We start from the raw sequence: 19,899 nt of genomic DNA on the forward strand, positions 1-19,899 counted from the left end.
TTCCGAGTGTACCTTTTATCGATATACCTTGTTTTTCCCTTTCGACTCGTATTTCGTTCGGTTCTTCGTCAAGTTTCGATCCAGCAGCCAGCAGTCTGCAAGCTTTTGCAGCTTGCTGCTGTTGTTTCATGATCGTTGTTTTCCTGCGCTTCATCATTCATTCGTTCGTGATTCTTTTCTTCGATCGGACCGCCGCGGAGATCCCGTCCGTCTCTCGGTCTCGTTTCATATATCGAATCGAACAGAAGAACAGTGAACTTTTTGTCGCGCAGCCATCGCCTTCGTTGTCGTGGTCGTTTTTCCGTCGCCGCGGAGTGTTCCATATTATTTTCCTCTGTCCAGCAGAAAAAAGATTGTTCAACTACTGGTAATCCCAAAACATGGCGACAAAATTATTGTGCTGCTGCTGCTGGAAGAAGCAGTGTTCGTGCTAGGAAGGGAAAAGAACCAACAGAAAATCGGTGAAAAATCGGTATCGGTTTCGGGGCGTTGTTTTTTCCGCTTCCGCTGGCTGGAAGAAAAAGCGGTTCGTCGTTTTCCCGGAACGGGATTTTCACGGGGTGCGACCGCGGATCGAAGGAGGCGCAGACGGGATTCGATTTTTCGGAAAACGAAAAAGTGCAAGTTTTTGGGTGAAGGGAGAAGAAGAAAGCGAAGCAGGATTTGTCGGTTCTGTACAGGAAGTGAATCCTCCAGGTGCTTCGGGATTTCGGGTTTTCTGAAGGAAAAAGGCGAAGAAAGAAGCAAACGAGTTGTGATGTGTGAAAAATAAAAAGTTTTTGTCTCAATTTTGACCGTTTGTGTTAAAAGAGGATCCTCCGGTAGATTCCCGAAAAGGGTTTCCAGTCTGTGAGCTGGGGAAAAACGGCCATTAAAAAGTTATATCCGTGCGGGAGGTGTGTAAGCGAAGAAATTGATGCCCTTTTTGGGGGGAGTGTATTCTGAATCATTGGTTCGAAACCTAATTGAGAAGCATTAAGTGTTGAATCCTTCCCTCATTCGGAACAAGCAGGAAGTGAATCCGGAGAATCCCTCAATAAAAGAAGAATCAGTTCGCCTCTTTGAAGAGTGTTGGAGTGCTGACAGATGTGCTAAACTGTCCCCCCCCCCCAAAAGTGAAACCTCCAGAACTCTCTCTCTTCCCCTTGTTTCCCAATTCCTGGAAATTGCACCTCTGCAAATTCGCAAAAAAAAGGAACGAACAAATTTTATCTTCCATTTTTCCAACATCACCATCATCCAGAGGAGGCCAACAGAGGCAGAAGCAGAATAGGAGAACCTGGCTGCACTCACACAGTCACACACACAGCCAATCTTCCAGACCCGCGACCAGAAGGGCGAAAATTGCATCCAGTCTTCTGTTGGTACAATAAATCGCAAGTGGCGTAGCTAGGGGGTTTCGGGGCCTTTCGCCAGAATTAAGTTACAGTCGCTCTACAGATATGGATCAATGTTGGATTAAAAACAGAACTTCTCATCAGATTGGTTCGCAATTACACAAAAAACTGATCATAGAACGGGTGTCTACTACCTGGAAAACATGTAATTCAGGGAATTTCGATAACAATTAGGGGAATTGCTTTGAGCCAGTGGTTCATGGTAGATTAAGTTCATGACAAAGGATTTTCGCGTACTTTATTGCCGTGAATCGCAAGTCAGTCCCATCTGCATTTTCGGCAAAATTGAGTTGAGTTCAGTTTTCAACATATCTTCCAATGCTCTTTCAGCTGCTTTGATGATATATGATTTGTAATGTTAGGGCTGGTAGCAGGTTTTTAGAGACTTGGTCTCTATTTCAATACAAGTCTTTAAAAAGTCGTTATTTTTGATGAAAGGTCTCTTAAGTTAAAAAAGGATCTTTACCCATATCTTGCTTTCAGTAAATTCTGATGCAAAATTATGCAGGCTCCAGAGAAACCTTCAGAGATTGTTACGAAACTTTTCATATGTGCTTTTCAACTAATTCTCCGAAAATTTCATCTCAGAAGAAAAGCTTTAGGAATTTTAATAGTGGATTATTCAGAAATTTCATCCACAGGAATATCTCCAAAAATTGTGCTACAGATTCTTCAAAGAATATCTGGAGAAATTTCTCCAAAATTTGCTTTATTAATTATCGAGCACTTCAACGTTCTTTCTCCAGTAATTTCTTCAGATTCTGATACTGAAATAAATTCTAAAATATTCTTATAAATATGTTAAGGGATTCTGTCCGATGTTTTTCAAGGAGTTCCTTCAGAAAATGCTGCAGGAGATCATCCAGAGTTTTGATTGATTCGTTTTTTACTCAATCATCCTAGACAATTTAACTTAAAATTTGCTCAATGGTCTATGAGGTGACTCAAAAAACTTACACAAGTTTCATCAGAGGATACTTTAAAATTCACTTCATATATGCCCACGATTTTTTATAACATTTGCTCAAATTTCATTTCCATTTCCATGGAGAAATGCCTGGAAGAATACTAGGACAAAAACTTCCTTGAGAAATCTCGAACAATTAAGCTAAGTATTGCGGCGCTTATTTTAAATCCACATCCAGCGGCGTCAGTAACGCGCAGAAGATATGCGCGCAATTTAAACGCATCGTCAAAATTCAAGTAGGCTTGGATTTTTTTCGTTCTTCAAGGACGCAAATGTTTCAAATTTGCTAAATCTGAAACCTTAGGTGATTTTCATCATCACTGCGACGGTATATCGTCATTTTCAGATAATCGCATTACGTGGATTTATCTTGCAGAGCACAATATGCTGTTCCGCTTAAGAAAAGTAGACATTTTTGCGACAGAAATGGCCAAGAAAATTTCCCCGTACCTCCATTTGGAATAACATTTCTTTTCAACTGTTTACTGCGATCTACTCGGTAAGTAGGCCTTGACCAGGCTAAACGGTTTTTTCTTCGCTTGTCAATTTTTTTTTCTCCATATTTCAGATTTTCTAAGGATTGCAATTGAGGACTTTATTATTTGTTGCGCTGTTTGCAGTTTCAAGTTACTTCAAGAGTTGGTGTTCAAGTATCCAAATTCAAGAATCTGAGATTTCGATTTGCGGAAGGAAGGAAGAGAACATCATCCTTTAAAAATAGCTAAATTTCTTGGGGATTTAGGACATTGTTATCGTTGCGCTGTTTGCTTTTTCAAGTTAATTCAAGAGTTCGTATCAAGTATCCAAATTCAAGAATCTGAGGTTTTGATTCGGAATTGGAGTTCTCTCATTTTGGAAATCGCTAAGTATAATTTAATTTAATTTTTTGTTATTTTTTCTTTTATTCTTTTTTTTTTTTTGTTTTGTTTTGGAGATTTTTTTGAATTCTTATTATGGAAACTGACGGAGGTGAAGGAGATGTAAATGATGCTTCTCATTTAAAAGAATCCCTTCCTTCGAAACCTTTCCGTGTAAAAGTTTATCCATCAACTTTTTCTGGCCCATATGTGATATATTTTCGTAAAAAAGAGAGACCCATAAATGTTTTATTGATTTCTTCAGAGGTTTATAAAAACTATAAATCTGTGAAAGAAATCAAAAAAAATTCTCTCGATAAATTAAGAATTGTTTTCAGTTCCAGAGATGATGCCAACGCTCTTCTGGAATCTAAATTGTTTATTAATTCGTATCGTGTATATGCTCCATGTGATTATTGTGAAATCAATGGAGTTATATACGATGAAGATTTGAATTGCAATGAAATTAAAGATCATGGTTTGGGAATTTTAAAAAATAAATCTATTCCACCAGTCCAGATTTTAGAATGTAATAGATTATCAAAATTATTTTTCAATGGAAGTGAATCAAAATATGTAGCTTCAAATTGTATCAAAATTACGTTTTCTGTTTCTGTTTTACCAGATTATGTAACGATTGATAATGTAATATTTCATGTTCGACTTTATTATCCAAAGCTCATGCATTGTGAGCGTTGTCTACTTTTTGGCCATACTGCCAATTTTTGCTCAAATAAATTAAAATGTTCCAAATGTGGAGATCATTTCATCAGATTGTAAGAAAAATTCTGGTGTTTGTATTTATTGTACAAAAAAACATAATACTTTGCAACAATGTCCTATATATATTGAAAAACAAATGAAATTAAATCAAAAAATAAAAAATAAAAATCTTTTATCGTATGCAGATATTATGAAATCTTCAGATAATTTTTCTACCTCTGAAATTTTGCCTTTGAAATTTTGCCAGATAACGATGATGATAATTTTGGAAAACAACATAATTTCACTTACAATCCTCCCACTAAACGAAAACGAACACATATTAACTCATCAAAAAATAATGCAATTAATTTTGAACCTCAACCATCAACTTCCTACAACTCGAATTTCCCTGTTCTCAAAAATTCTACTACGCAAAAAAATATTCCTGGTTTTCGAAAAATTACTACTTCCTCAATTAATAATGATGAAAAAATTAAACATAATGAAAATTCAAATGAGAATGAGAAATCTGATAAGGTACCCCGGGGCAAGTGAGAATCCGGGGTAAGTGGGGCGTTTCGTCATAGCTCAACTAGGAAAAGTTTTTCATGGGGGTATTCTTCTACAAAGTTGAAGATACAATGACAAGGAATGTATTTAGTACTAAATATATTGTTATTTTTATTACCATGTGGTTCATGTAACAGTTGTCAGTTCAGCGTTATTTTCAACTTGCATGACAAATTGTGACACGTTTCACGTCTTGCATTGACTCGCAAAAAATAAATGTGTTTCAAATCGAATTTCCATCAGTAAGCTATAATTTTTAGTATTATTACAAGCTGCTAACGATAAACCAGTATTTTGTTTTCATTTCATATGAAATTTTCGATGGTCTATCTTATCCCAAAATATATTTGTACCTGGGGTAAGTGGGACCTATCAAAACAAAAACCAGAATCAAAACTTTTCGTACACGTTTCATACATTTTGCTAGAGAGTAGCAATAAAACATTCAAACAAACGATTTTTATCAAAAAAGATCAACCTCAAATTACGTAATTGCATAAGAGGGAAGAAAAATGTTATTATTCTTTATTTTTTAATTACTTTTTTTTATTTTTGAAATACGACTTCAAAATGGAACAAACACACAGCTGAAATTTGAAATGCATCATTAGAACGATTACTTTTCTATGTTATTTGAACTTTATTTGTTATTTCTACCAAATTAAGTAGTGATGGAAAACAATTCCATCCCATAAGGTGGTTTTCTGCCATGCATATAAATAATAACAAAACATATTTATAATTTCGTCAATTATTGATTGTTTATGTGCTACATTTTAATTAACAACTTATAAATGATATATTTTGAACATGTTTAATTCCTCTTTACGCTTCTATTGAGGAATTTTCAGTTAATATTAAATGTGAGATGACATACTATTAAATAAAGGGTTTATTCCTAAAACGTAACGTATTTTATGGTTGATCCCTTATGTACATCAAATATCTACTTAAAATTAAAAATCTATTACTTATCAATCCTATTATTGTAATGGTTGACTTACTGATGTGGATTGACGCATGAAACTGGATGTGTCCCACTTGCCCCGCATAGCGAGGTAACTGCGTCCATTGGCTCATTCTAAAACTTTCTTCCAAGGTTTTCACAATTTCGAAATTATTCGATTAGTTTCATGCACACAACAGCAAATATGTTGCCAAAACGTGATTGTGTTGTTGGATTTGAAAAATATTGACATTTAAAATTTTTATTAAACAATATGTTTGAACTATCGTTTTTTTCGTTCCCACTTGCCCCGCGGTACCTTAGTTCAATTTTGAAAACTTTAGAAGAATTAATGGATTTTTTAGATCTTTCAGATTTTTGGAAGAAAATAGTTGAGATAATTTTGCCTTTTTTTGCTTCTATTTTGGATAAATTGAATGCTTTCGGACTTCTCATTGCATCTCTATTTTCTGCGTAATGGCTTCATTAAATTCTAATACTTTGAATATATTACAGTGGAATTGTAGGAGTATTATCAACAAAATTGACAGACTTAAAATCAGGGGATGCGATGGATCTTCTTCGTGAACAATGATCGACGCATCTTCGCGATCCAACATTCGCCAAAATTCATTTTTCATTTTTGCGTCACGAAGAGCATCGCAAAAAGCGAACGGATGCAACGTCGAAGAAGCAAAATGAACACACCGACAAGTGGTTCGCGAAGCCTTTCCCCTCGTAGGATTAATTTATCCACGTGCTGTTCATTCTCGTGATTCATTGCAAGGTTGCTTCTTCTCGTAAAGTCAAGCAAACACTCCACGCTAAGCCAGCTCCACGCAGCGCATGTGTTAAAACTACACAGAATGAGGCAACCAATGCAGAACTGGCTGACTGAGTGAAAATTCTGCGTAGGTCGCACTAATTCTGTGAGTTGCCGACGTTTTCGCCTTCGGCTGTCCGAGATCGATGGAAAGGGAACTGTCAATGATATCCCGCGTGGCAGCAAACAGTTGGCCGTTGGTAAGATGGGGAGTTTTCTGAGATGTTTTCTAGCGAAGGCCTGAAGGTGGTCGCAAATGCGAAAGTTTTTTCCCCATTTGCTTCCGCTTCGGCTGTTCAAATGAAAAAATCTCTGAAAATCTTTAAAATTGGAATGTTTTTTTTTTAATGTTTTCAGAAACAAAACAAAAATGGAAACGAATTCCGCATTCCAATCGTTCCTCTTCTGTGCGCAATTCACTCATTCAGTTTTGTTTACCACCGTTTGCACAAAACTGTGTACAGCCCCTTTGCACAGAATCTGTGCTGCACGAAAAGAGGCCAACTTTGTGCGCTCGGCACTCATTTTTGAGGGGAGCAAGTTTAGCGTGATTGTTGCAAGCCCACATGAAGATGATCGAAATGAATATTTTTCTGTTCTTCGCGAAGAGCAGGCAGCGTGGATCGTACCGTTCACATTACCAAGCGATGGAAAATCACCCGATGATAGCGTCGGAGAAACAGCGATCCGAAATGAAACACGAACGAATGAAGCGCCCGAACGGTTGTTTGTGTTTATTCGCAGATTCTGTTTTGATGCCTACGAAAATTCATCGTGCCTCGCGTTTCCGATCGTTGTTCAGCAACATTGCTTAAAATATTATTATTGAATTTGAATATAGACATATTTTGTTTAAATGAAACATGGTTGGAACAAACTAAATTTTTTCGTATACCACAGTTCAAAATTATTCGAAAAGATAGAACTGTTTCGTACGGAGGAGTTTTTAATTGGCATTCGTGATAATTTCGAATTTAAATATTTGGATTTATCAGTGCACAAATTGAATATATAGCTGTTTCGATAACCAAAGATAATTTTACTTATCTATTGTTTGTTTTTACATCCCTCCGAACGCATGTTTTTCTATATCTCAAATTAAAAGTATTTTAAATCTGATTCCTGCCCCTTTCTATATTTTGGGAGATTTTAATGCATGGGGAAGTAATAAATCTGATGGTAGAGGGACATTATTAATGGATTTGATTGATGAGTTGAACTTAAATATTTTAAATGATGGTTCGTTTACTAGGATTGCAAGTCCACCTAGTCATCGTTCATGTATTGATTTATCCCTTTGTTCGAATAGTTGATGATCCAAACAATAGTGATCATTTACCTATTTTGATTCAATTCCAAAATGCAAGTTATGATAAATTAAAACAAACAAATTTTGTGTTCGATTTATGCAAGAATGTTGATTGGTCTAAATTTGCCGATTCAATTTCGACTTCAATAATAAGTAGTAATGTTCCAGTTTCTGTAATTGAGAAATATAATCATTTTTCAAAATTGCTAGTCCAATGCTTACACAAATCTCAAAAAAAAAAAAAGAAGATTGTGTCAGGAAATTAAAAAAAAAATCGCCCATGTTTTTGGTGGGATGAAGAATGTTCAGTTGCTTTGAAAAATAAATCTGTTGCATTTAAATTATTTCGTAGATCTGGTTGTAGGGAACATTATTTCTCATATCGTAAAGCTGAAGCTTTGTTTACAAGAATTACCAAATTCAAAAAAAGAAATTATTGGAAAAATTTGGTTGAAAGTCTAGACAAAGAGACTTCTTTATCAACATTATGGTCTGTGGCAAGAAATTTGAGAAATCATGATTCTTCAAGTCCAGTTGTATTAGAATACTCAGAAGATTGGATTGAAAAATTTGCATCTATAATATGTCCGGATTTCGTTCCTACATTCATCAATTTTAAAAACCAATCCTTTAATTATTTTCCTGATCTTTGTATTCCATTTTCATTGGAGGGAATGCTTTTGGCTTTATCATTAACTAAAAATACAGCCCCAGGTATTGACAATATTAAACTTATAGTTCTCAAAAAATTACCAGATGAATGTAAAGAATACTTACTTTCGATATACAATTATTTTCTTTCTCAAAACATTATTCCTTTTGAATGGCGTTTCGTAAAAGTAATAAGCATTCTAAAATCTGGCAAAGATCCATCATTAGCTGATAGTCGAAGACCTATCAGTTTATTATCATGTTTACGTAAACTTATGGAACGTATGATTTTGAATCGCTTGGAATTGTGGGCAGAAAAAAATAACATTTTTTCTTCTTCTCAATTTGGATTCAGGAAAGGTCGGGGTACTCGTGATTGTACCGCTCTTTTATCTTCTCAGATACAACTTTCATTTAACAGAAAACAAGATGTAGTTTCTACTTTTCTTGATGTTTCTGGTGCATATGATTCTGTCTTGATTGATTTACTTTTCAAAAAATGAATCATTTGAAAATTCCAAATTTGATTTCAAATTTCTTGTACAATTTGTTTTCTTTGAAAGTTATGCATTTTTTTCATAATGGTTCATCTAAAATTATCCGATATAGTTGTTTTGGTTTACCTCAAGGATCTTGTTTAAGTCCATTCTTATATAATTTATTCACTTCAGATATGGTGAATGTTATTCCTAATGGATGTTATTTGATACAATTTGCTGATGACAATGTATTGTCTATTAGTGGTAAAAATAGAGAAATTATTGGTCATTTTATGCAATCTGCGTTAAACAATATTGACACTTGGGCTTTTGATAATGTTTTTACATTTTCGGTACCAAAAACAAAATATATTATTTTTTCACGAAAACATTCAACAACCAATATTACATTATATTTAAATGGGCATGAAATTGAACAAGTTTTTGATTATAAATATCTTGGTATATGGTTTGATTCGAAATTAAATTGGAAAAGTCAAATTTTATATATTCAAAAAGTTTGTTACAAAAGAATAAATTTCCTTCGTATGATTACTGGTACATGGTGGGGAGCACATCCTTCTGATTTGATAATTCTTTATAAAACAACTATTCGTTCAGTCATGGAATATGGATGTTTTACTTTTGGAAATGCAGTTAAAACTCATTTTTCAAAACTTGAAAAATTCAATTCCGGTGTTTAAGGATTTGTTTAAAACTCTTGAATTCAACTCATACTCAATCTATTGAAGTATTAGCTGGTATTGAACCTCTTAAGATTCGCTTTCAAAAATTAAATTGCAAATTTATCTTGCAATGTTTTTCATATAAACATCCAATTATTGATGTTTTAAAATCTTTAAATGAAATTAATCCTACAAGTAAAATATTAAATTCCTTTATCTATTGTTCAAATGAAAATTTAATGCCAATTTCTTCCCCTGGTTTCCAAAATTATAATATTGATGTTCATACTTTTCGACCCCTTATTGATTTCTCTTTATATGAAGAATTGAAACAAATTCCAAAAATTGAACATCCTAATTATGCGAATATATTATTTAAACGAAAATTTGATGGTATTAGTCATGATCAATTCTATTTCACTGATGGGTCTTTAATTCAAAATGTTGCTGGCTTTGGAGTTTTCAATAATCATTTGGCTCATTTTTTTAAATTACAAAATCCTTGTTCTATATTCATAGCTGAGCTAACCGCATTATTTTTTGCATGTAACTTGATAAGACCCTTTAATCCGAACATATATATAATATGTTCTGATAGTTTGAGTTCTCTACATGCATTGAATTCTATAAACTTTAATTCAAAAACTCATCACATTCTTTTTGAGCTTAAAAATCTTTTATACGATTTATATACTAAAGGATTTTTAATTAAATTTTTGTGGGTTCCTGCTCACTGTAACATTTATGGCAATGAACAAGCTGATTCTTTGGCTAAATTAGGTGTTGCACGTGGAATTACTTATAATAGAGAAATTTTTGCTTCAGAACATCATTCAAAACTTTATAAATATTGCATGGATAATTGGCAACAATTTTGGAATTCAAGTGATAAAGGACGTTGGTGTCATTCCATTTGTTCGTTTATTGATAAATTCCCATGTTTTAAAAATATATCAGAAAATAGAAATTTTATTTGCACTTTTTCACGAATAACATCGAACCATTACATATTCAACAGTTATTTATATCGCATAGATATGAAGGATTCAAATTTATGTGATTGTGGGGAATTTTATGAAGATATTGATCATATAGTTTTTGTATGCACCAAATTTACGGTACCAAGAAGTAAATTCATTAGAAGTTTGGAAACTTTATATCAAACTCCTCCTACATCTGTCCGTGATATCCTTGGAAGTAAATTTCATCCTTGTTTGAAATTATTATATAATTATTTAAATGAGATATCATATCGTGTTTAATTTTTACTGCCGTAATTTTCTTTGTTTTTCTTTTAAGGATTGAAATTTGAGCCATTTACCAAGACGGATTCCCCTTTCCCTTTTCCAACGTTTCGAAAGATCAAGATCCTGGCTCTGTTATGGTTCAAGCCGAATGTGCCTTTAGTTCATAAGAAATTTGTTATAACGTTTTAGAAAAGATGAAGAGGTTTTGTGCCTTTTTGAGAAAGATCTCTTCAAGTGATCACTCAAAGGGGTTTTTCCCTCTTCCAATTTTTAGTGAAAATAAAAATAAATAAATAAATAAATTTACTGCGATCAACGAAATGTGCTTTTCGAATTTACAAAACGACGAAAGTAAGATTCTCCACTTTCGCAACCTAACCGCTACTTTCGCCGCTCTGTTGGATGGGAGACAAAGTGACTTAACCACGAATCAAAACAACACACTACTTGAGTCGATTTTACACTGGTACAAAATCGTCGTAAGTAACTGAGTGATGGCTTATCATTTTGTCATAAAATTTTTGTGGGAAGTGATAGGAACTACCTTAAGTTTCAACGCGAGCTGATTGCATGCAAAATTTCAGCGATGTACACGGTAAAAAAATGTTTAAAAGCGGATCCATTTTGAAACAGATTTAGAAGAAAGGTTGTGAGTCTTCTTAATTAACTTTTTCAAAACCGTATGAAAGGGACTTACGTCGATTTGAAAAAGTAATCGAGAAATGGTATTTTTAACCGGCGGGGTTCTGCAGTCCACTTCGCCTTCACTTCTTCCACGTCTCAAACTCTCTTTCTTCTCTCTAACCTTTTCAATCCTTCACTTTTAACTTTTTGGTATAGCCTTTAACTGCTGACTGTTTCAGTCGACGAACTCTGGGCAAGTGAAGGAATCAAGGAGTCGTCGACTGTCTTGCGGTTCCTGATCTCGTTGCTCGGTCATTGCCCTCTTCATGAACTCAACGACCCCATTACGCCACCCCTGAAGGCTACCCAGAAGATGGTAATCAAGCCCTCTGGTGGTGGGTTTTATCACGGCGATGGATAGGTGGCTGCGTAGAGTAGTCTAGGGTGGTGGAGTATAGCTAAGGCTGCTCGGGAGTTTTAACGGTGGAAACATAACGAAGTACAAGTTTTCCTGACATTTCACAATTTAAATTCTACGATACGCTAAACAAGGGGCCCATATAGCCGTAGCGGTAAACGCGCAGCTATTCAGCATGACCATGCTGAGGGTCGTGGGTTCGAATCCCGCTGGTCGAGGATCTTTTCGTAAAGCAAATTTTCTCGATTCCCAGGGCATAGAGTATCTTCGTACCTGCCACACGATATACACATGCAAAAATGGTCAATCGGCAAAGAAAGCTCTCAGTTAATAACTGTGGAAGTGCTCATAAGAACACTAATCTAAAATAACCAACACTTACAAAGCAAAGAAGCAGGCTCTGTCCAAGTGAGGACGTAATGTTAAGAACAATAAGAACATACAGTAACATGCATATTAATATGAGCAGTATTGTTTATCGCTGTCACGAAAAAAAAAAAAAATAGAAATCTCTGATCCGATTTCATGAGGAAACAAACTCACCTGGCTCCTGTGTTAGGTTTCGTTTCTTTATTCCTGTTTGGTCTCTAAAGAAGGTCTAAAGTTGCTAAGTCGCTCAGTCGCTACTGCAATTAGAAAATTTGAACGTTTTCGAATGAAATTCAAACACTTCATCATATATCAAAAATACCAAATTCAAATGTTGTACAGGTCGGACTCGATTATACAAGTGTTCGATTCACCGGGGTTTTGATTGCCAGATAATTTCTGATAAGATTCTGTGGTTTTATTATCTGGACAAAACTCAATCGATCATTTGGGGATTCAAAAGTTTTATGGCTTATTTGTGTTTATCTAGATAAGATATTTGAATAGGTGGCAAATTACACTTGTAACATTAACACGATTCAATGAAGTGATTGGATATATTGTAAATAACTTAGCTTTGTTTCAGCTTATGTGATAACCCGACCAGACGGAAGAAACAAGATTATAACAGAATGTGCTCCCATGATATATATATTTTTTTTATATCACAAACATGTACCGTTAGTTATTTTAAACAAAATTTGTACCAAATTAAACTAAAATATAACAAACCCTGTTACAATTATATCAAAATTATCCTGATTGATGCTATCTCGCAATGCTGCATTCTAAACGCAGAACAAATCTAATATTAATCCATTGGTTTTCAATAAGGATGTTCTGCACTTTCTTGCTGATTTCAAATAGTAATTCAATGTAAATTAGTTCAATAATAATCAATAGTACATTTCCTAAAATAGCAACCATAACTGCGAAGTGATAAATTTTGCTTATCATCACAATTGACGGAACGCATTTCAAATTCAGTCAAAAATCGATTGTTCGACATTCTACAAAACTTGTTGCACTACAGGCAAGACAAAACATTTGCAGGAAAAAATTTAAATGTGATAAATGTTCAATGGACAATCGGCAAAGACCACAGCGACGAAAATGGACTAGCGATTGGAAGCTCGGTACGTGGAACTGCAAATCTCTCAACTTCATTGGAAGTACTCGCATACTCTCCGATGTACTGAAGACCCGCAGTTTCGACATCGTAGCGCTGCAGGAGGTGTGCTGGACAGGAGCATTGGTGCGAACGTTTAGAGGTAATCATACCATCTACCAGAGCTGCGGCAACACACGCGAGCTGGGAACAGCTTTCATAGTGATGGGTGATATGCAAAGGCGCGTGATCGGGTGATGGCCGATCAATGAACGAATGTGCAAGTTAAGAATCAAAGGCCGATTCTTTAACTTCAGCATAATCAACGTGCATAGCCCACACTCCAGAAGCACTGATGATGACAAGGACGTATTTTACGCGCAGCTCGAACGCGAGTACGACCGCTGCCCAAGCCACGACGTCAAGATCAACATAGGAGATTTGAACGCTCAGGTTGGCCAGGAGGAGGAGTTCAGACCGACGATTGGAAAGTTCAGCGCCCACCGGCTGACGAACGAGAACGGCCTACGACTGATAGATTTTGCCGCCTCCAAGAACATGGCCATTCGTAGCACCTATTTCCAGCACAGCCTCCCGTATCGGTACACCTGGAGATCACCTCAGCAGACAGAATCGCAAATCGACCACGTTTTAATCGATGGACGGCACTTCTCCGACATAACCGACGTCAGAACCTATCGTGGCGCCAACATTGACTCCGACCACTACCTGATGATGGTGAAACTGCGCCCAAAACTATCCGTCATCAACAATGTACGGTACCGACGCCCGCCCCGGTACAATCTCGAGCGGCTGAAACAACCGGATGTCGCCAATGCGTACGCGCAGCATCTTGAGGCAGCGTTGCCGGATGAGGGCGAGCTCGATAGGGCCCCTCTGATGACTGCTGGAAGACAGTCAAAGCAGCCATTAACGACGCTGCCGAAAGCGTTGTCGGATATGTGGATCGGAGCTCAAGAATCGATTGGTTCGACCAGGAGTGCCAGGAGGTTTTAGAGGAGAAGAATGCAGCGCGGGCTGCAATGCTGCAGCATGGTACGCGGCAAAACGTGGAACGATACAGACTGGAAACAGCAAACCCGCCTATTCCGGGACAAAAAGCGCCGCCTGGAAGAGGTGGAATGCCAAGAGATGGAGTTGCTGTACCGTTCTCAAGAAACGCGGAAGTTGTATCAGAAGCTCAACACATCCCGCAAAGGCTTCGTGCCGCGAGCTGAGATGTGCCGGGACAAGGATGGGAGCATCTTGACGGACGGACGCGAGGTGATCGAAAGGTGGAAGCAGCACTACGATGAACACCTGAATGGCGCAGAGAACACTGGCACAGAAGGTCAGGACAACGAAGGCGATGGCTACGTCAGCACAGCGGACAGCGGAAATCAAACAGCTCCCACGATGGGGGAAGTTAAGGATGCCATTCAACAGCTCAAGAACGACAAAGCCGCTGGCAAGGATGGTATCGGAGCCGAACTCATCAAGATGGGCCCGGACAGGTTGGCCGCTTGTCTGCATCGGCTGATAGTCAGAATCTGGGAAACGGGACAGCTACCGTAGGAGTGGAAGCAAGGCGTTATATGCCCTATCTACAAAAAGGGCGACAAACTGGAGTGTGAAAATTATCGTGCAATCACCATCCTAAACGCCGCCTATAAAGTGCTATCCCAGATTCTCTTCCGTCGTCTATCACCTATAGCAAACGAGTTCGTGGGAAGTTATCAAGCAGGTTTCATCGACGGCCGCTCGACAACGGACCAGATCTTTTCCGTGCGGCAAATCCTCCAGAAATGCCGTGAGTACCAGGTCCCTACGCACCATTTGTTCATCGATTTCAAGGCGGCATACGATAGTATCGACCGCATAGAGCTATGGAAAATCATGGACGAGAACAGCTTTCCCGGGAAGCTCACAAGATTGATCAGAGCAACGATGGACGGTGTGCAAAACTGCGTGAAGATCTCGGGCGAACACTCCAGTTCGTTCGAGTCTCGGCGGGGACTACGACAGGGCGACGGACTTTCGTGCCTGTTGTTCAATATTGCGCTTGAAGGTGTCATGCGGAGAGCCGGACTTAACAGTCGAGGCACGATTTTCACGAGATTCGGACAATTTGTTTGCTTCGCGGACGACATGGATATTATTGGGAGAAAATTTGAAACGGTGGCAGATTTGTTCACCCGCCTGAAACGCGAAGCAACAAGAGTCGGGCTAATGGTGAATGCGTCGAAAACAAAGTACATGCTGGTTGGCGGAACTGAGCGCGACAGGACCCGCCTAGGTAGCAGTGTTACGATAGACGAAGATACCTTCGAGGTGGTGGACAAGTTCGTCTACCTCGGATCCTTGTTGACGGCTGACAACAATGTTAGTCGGGAAATACGCAGGCGCATCATCAGCGGAAGTCGTGCCTACTATGAGCTCCAGAAGAAACTGCGGTCAAGAAAGATTCACCCCCGCACCAAATGCACGATGTACAAAACGCTCATAAGACCGGTAGTCCTCTATGGGCATGAGGCGTGGACTATGCTCGAGGAGGACTTGCAAGCTCTTGGGGTTTTCGAACGCCGAGTGCTAAGGACGATCTTCGGCGGCGTGCAGGAGAACGGCGTGTGGCGGCGAAGGATGAACCACGAGCTCGCTCAACTCTATGGCGAACCCAGTATCCAGAAGGTGGCCAAAGCTGGAATGATACGATGTTCAGGGCATGTTGCAAGAATGCCGGACAGCAACCCTGCAAAGATGGTATTCGCTTCGGATCCGGTTGGTACAAGAAGGCGTGGAGCGCAGCGAGCTAGGTGGGCGGATCAAGTGCGTATCGATTTGGCGAGCGTGGGGCAGAACCGAGGATGGAGAGATGCGGCCACGAACCGAGTATTGTGGCGTGAAATTGTTGATTCAGTGTTATCTGTGTAGATGTTAACTAAATAAATGAAATGAAATGAGATGGATGTTATCTGTGTACTATAGTACGAGAACATATTAAAGCACGACAGTCAAAAAGCATTTTTCTGTATAATAAATCTTCGAGCTGTAAGTAGATGAAAAACCGTATTTGTACTATACCATTTTATTCCACTATAGTTTGTACCTTTTGACAGATACGCGTATTTCGACCTCAACTGTAAGGCCGTGTTCAGTGTCGTGTAAAGACGAGTCTAGTACACGACACTGAAGACGGCCTTACAGTTGAGGTCGAAATGCTACATCTACTTATTTTTCTATATGTGATAATAAAATAATTAATTAGCTCATGTTTGCCACCTTAAACAGCCTTAAATTATTTTTAATAAAACATAGAAAAATTTAAAATCAAATCTCGATTACTTTTTCAAATCGACGTAAGTAACTTTCATACGGTTTTAAGAAAGTTAATTAAGAAGAATCACGACCTTTCTTCTAAAACTCTTTTAAAATGAATCCCCTTTTTAACATTTTTACCGTGTACATCGCTTAAATTTTGCATGCTATCAACTCTCGTCAAAACAGTAGGTAGTTCCTAACGTTTCCCACAAAAATTCTCGTTTTTTGAAAATTGATCCCTATTTTTGATGAAAGGTCTCTAAAGACGGACTGCCCAATCTTTGTAAACTGGGGGCTATTTTTCAGAAATAATAATTCCAACGTTTTTTAAACGAATAAGAAAACCAAAATTCCGTAAGGAAAAATTGGCAAGATAAATGTTTTTGAGCATCCTACTAAGAATTCAGTAAGAATTGTGCTGAGTATCATATAATGATTTTGCGAAGCAGTTGTGTTCAATTCAGGAACTATAAAAATCTTGCTATGCTTTTGTTTTAGAAACATGTCAAATATGTTATAATAATCCTACTCCGAATCTTGCCACAATTCAATTCACCATTATTTGGAAATTTTATAGGATATAGTAAGAAACAAGCCTTTGCGGTGGTATTCTTTTCGACTAATTTATTTTAATAAGATCAGTTTTACCTATTATATATTGAAGGTGTTCTTGCAATCCTAATAAAATTATTATTATTTTTAGAAAGTATGAATTTTTATTATAAACTCAAAATTGACTCTCGCCAGCTTGACTTGTTTGTAAAATAAATTTAACTATTAACTTCAAAGAAGAGTGCTGTCAAATTTTCAAGTATTTATCATCAAAATTGAAAGTTTTATAATTTCGAATGGGGTTACCCCATTTGACATAGTTATTTGCCCTAAAGGTAATTTTGCATAATGGTCATTTGGCATAAAACAAAGTCAATTTGAAAAAAAGTGCTACTTAAAAGAACGACCCGTGTTCAAAAGGTAAAATTGTCAATGAAACTGTTAGCAGTTACAATGCAAACCACTAGTTTAACAACGTAATTAGAAAGAACAGCCTATGGTCAAAAGAAGGAAAAATCACATACGAAAATGTTAACAATGATAATGCCAAAAACATAGCAGCATTGCCAGATTTTCAATGATGCCCACAAACCATCAAGTTGCGGTTATAGCAAAGTGGGTAGTATCCACAAAAGCTTTTCCTCAACTCACTTTACAATTATTATGCCAAATGAAGTCCCCCCCATTTCGAATGTTGCACGAAATGAAGTAAATTTAGAAGAATTGAAAACTAACGTAATGAATCACATTAAATTGTCACAGTGAAACCTTCATGAATCGATGTTCATTGACTCGATATCGACTCATAGAACCATACTAACATCCAGATTTCAAGCATTTCTGATTCATTACACGATTTTTCCATGAGTCGATGGTCTCTTCAGATATCGACCAATGAAAGTTTGACTGTACCTTGAATCTTAATTTTGATTATGATAATGATTACCTTAAATATTAGTTCTGGGAATGATCCTATGCATGCTCTAACTTTAAATAAATAGTTATATATGAGAAGAGCCTTCAAACGTTGCGCAGCCCTGCTCTAAGTCTCTATTTTATCCAAAATGGTGCTCATCCGTCTTGCAATGAATTATTGTGCGAAATTCTACAGGAGACAAAGACGTAATAAAGACCTCCATGTTTCCTGCCGTTGCCCGTAAAGTTTATGGCACCTGAGGTAATAGAGCAACATCTAGAATGCCGTGGAAAGTGTACTGAGATCTGTCAAACTTGAGTACCTTTTGCAGTACCAAGGGATCAAATGCAGTACTAGCAGTGGTACCCATTCTGAACCCGACTACTATGTATCTATTTGGCTCTGCTCCAGAGAAACCTTCAGAGACTGTTACGAGACCAACTGATTCTTCAAAAAAAATCTCAGATTTTCTGAGAAAAAGTCTCAGGAATTTTACCAATGGTTTCTCCAAGGATATTTTTCCTCTAAACAACCGAATTCTCCAGTTGTTACTCTATGAGGTCTTCCAAAGTTTCTTCCAAGGGAACCAGCAAAAGTTAATTCAAGTATTTTGGACAAAATTCATCAATGGTTATTTTTTTTCCAGGAAACCCGACAATAATTTCTACGCCATTTCATCCACGGTTACTCCAAAAAATATCCTCCAAAATTCCTCGACAGGGTAATCGAGAAAATCTATTAAGAACTTTTCAAAGGTTCGACCTGTGTTTCATTAATGAGTCTAGAATGTTTTCCAGAACTTATCCAGCGTTTCATCTTAAGATTACAGCTGCTTCCTAACATTTATCAATAAATTTGTCAATAATACCTCCAGAGAATCTTCAAAAGTTCAACCACACCAGTTAACACTACAGCAATTATTTAGGGAAGTCTAATGTTTTTGGAGGAGCTCCTTCACAAAATCCTGCAGAATATTATACAAAGATTCGATTGAGTCGTTTTTTTATCACTTTGGCAAAGCAATTTTTTTCTAATAAATTTTAAATTTCCTTCTTCTAGAAATCACTGTTTGTCAAGGGTGACTTAACGTACAATTTCATCAGAGGTTGCTTTACATGGATAAAAATCTGACTCCCACGTCATGATTTACAAGTCATGAAATTTATAAATTGGTTAGGTCGTGATATCAGGACGTCAAACCATGTTTCCTGGAGTCATAATCATGATTCTTTATAAACTTAACTCATTCGCATCGATCACCCATAATTCAACACGATAAATTGGTAGTCTGGTGAAGTACGTGGCCCTCAATCAGAAAGTTCGAATCACACTCCAGCCTTTTTTCTGTTTCATTTTATCGGGTTGACTGAAACTAGAAACAGATCAGAAATGGATGCGCGAGTCATGATTTTCGAGCATTCGATCCATGATTTCGAGCACTCAGTTACAAAAATATAACACTTGTGAGTCGTGTGAATTAGAGAAATTCTCAGTTAAAATCATAAAGAACTCCTGAGCTTAAGGTGAAGATGAATCGAAGCCAAACCTCAAATTTTCAAGAGCACGAATCTGGAGAACCGAATATCCGTTTAAGCTGAAAACTTAATCGATTGGTCACTCGCTGGTGGTGACCAATCGATTAAGTTTTCAGCTCAAACGAACACCCGTTCTCCAGATTTGTGCTCTTGAAAATTTGAGGTTTGGCTTCGATTCATCTTCACCTTAAGCATGTTTGGTCGCCCGTAGTTGCTACTCCAATATTGCCAGATCAGCTGCACTTACACAATGAACCAACCGGATGAATGTTTGGGATTAACCAGAGCCGGATTTACGAATGGGGGGGCCTGGGGGCCATTGTCTTGTAGGGGCCCTTTTTTCCAGGAAAAAGAAACATTTTGATACTTTAAAGTAGACTAGATATTTATTTATGTTTTTTTTATAAGGTTTCCATTATCAG

At 37.2% G+C, this 19,899-nt stretch overlaps 1 protein-coding gene across 10 annotated transcripts in view; it reads left to right on the forward strand.

The window, feature by feature from the left end:
- The first annotated feature begins 115 nt into the window (after nt 1-115).
- LOC5573842 (protein enabled) overlaps nt 116-19,899 on the forward strand; it is a 136,047-nt gene continuing 116,263 nt past the window's right edge. For 3 of the 10 annotated variants that reach the window (XM_021848447.1, XM_021848448.1, XM_021848449.1), the window contains exon 1: nt 118-1,364. The gene's annotated coding sequence lies outside the window, so the exon portion shown is untranslated. Of the gene's footprint in view, nt 1,365-19,899 lie in introns of all 10 variants that reach the window. The other 7 variants (XM_021848440.1, XM_021848441.1, XM_021848443.1 and 4 more) reach the window with 6 other exon arrangements.

This window comes from Aedes aegypti, chromosome 3 (assembly GCF_002204515.2).
Source record: "Aedes aegypti strain LVP_AGWG chromosome 3, AaegL5.0 Primary Assembly, whole genome shotgun sequence".
Taxonomy (NCBI): Eukaryota; Metazoa; Arthropoda; class Insecta; order Diptera; family Culicidae; genus Aedes; species Aedes aegypti.